The sequence below is a fragment of the Cariama cristata genome, unplaced genomic scaffold (assembly GCF_000690535.1).
Source record: "Cariama cristata isolate BGI_N322 unplaced genomic scaffold, ASM69053v1 scaffold21463, whole genome shotgun sequence".
NCBI lineage: Eukaryota > Metazoa > Chordata > Aves > Cariamiformes > Cariamidae > Cariama > Cariama cristata.
Genome location: NW_009609201.1, coordinates 15258 through 15777, shown reverse-complemented (window position 1 = coordinate 15777; position 520 = coordinate 15258). Strand labels below are relative to the sequence as shown.

At 58.5% G+C, this 520-nt stretch overlaps 1 protein-coding gene across 1 annotated transcript in view; it reads left to right on the top strand.

The window, feature by feature from the left end:
- The window catches only part of CAMK2A (calcium/calmodulin-dependent protein kinase II alpha), a gene marked incomplete at both ends in the record, with an annotated part of 15492 nt that overhangs the window by 253 nt on the left and 14719 nt on the right, over positions 1-520 (top strand). The gene's annotated exons all lie outside the window — the stretch shown is intronic.

The window sequence follows — 520 nt, the reverse complement described above, 5'->3', positions numbered from 1 at the left end:
GATGGATGGTGTAAACCTCCCGAGGAGACATCTTGGTGGCTGCTGACTGCATCCCATCTGATCACAGGGGTGTACCCACTGCCCAGCCGTGCCAGGGCTCTGGGGGGCTCCTGGACCCTAACCTGCCCGGGGAGCCACAGGACCCCATTTCTCTCCCTGAGACCCCACCACCACCCTGCCTGCCATGTTGCGGCAAAATGAAGGTTACAGCCTTGCGGCAAGTCAAACTGCTGCCAGCCTCGGGTGCTGGGTAGCCCAGTTATTTTGGGAGCATCACTTTCCCTGAGAGCGCCCTCACTGACCCCCCCTCCCCATCCCCACTCTCAGGAGCTGCAAGTTTCCTTACTCATGTACCTACATCAATGAAACGGGAAAGTCCTTCAAGTGGGGATTTGATTTCTTTTCTACCTGGAGATGAGCCCTCACCCCTCGCTGCCATCTAATTAATCGCTCCGGTGGAGCAGGTTGGCTGCTGTGCTGCTGGAAGAGGTGCTGGCGGGTCTGTCCTGGCTGCTCCCTG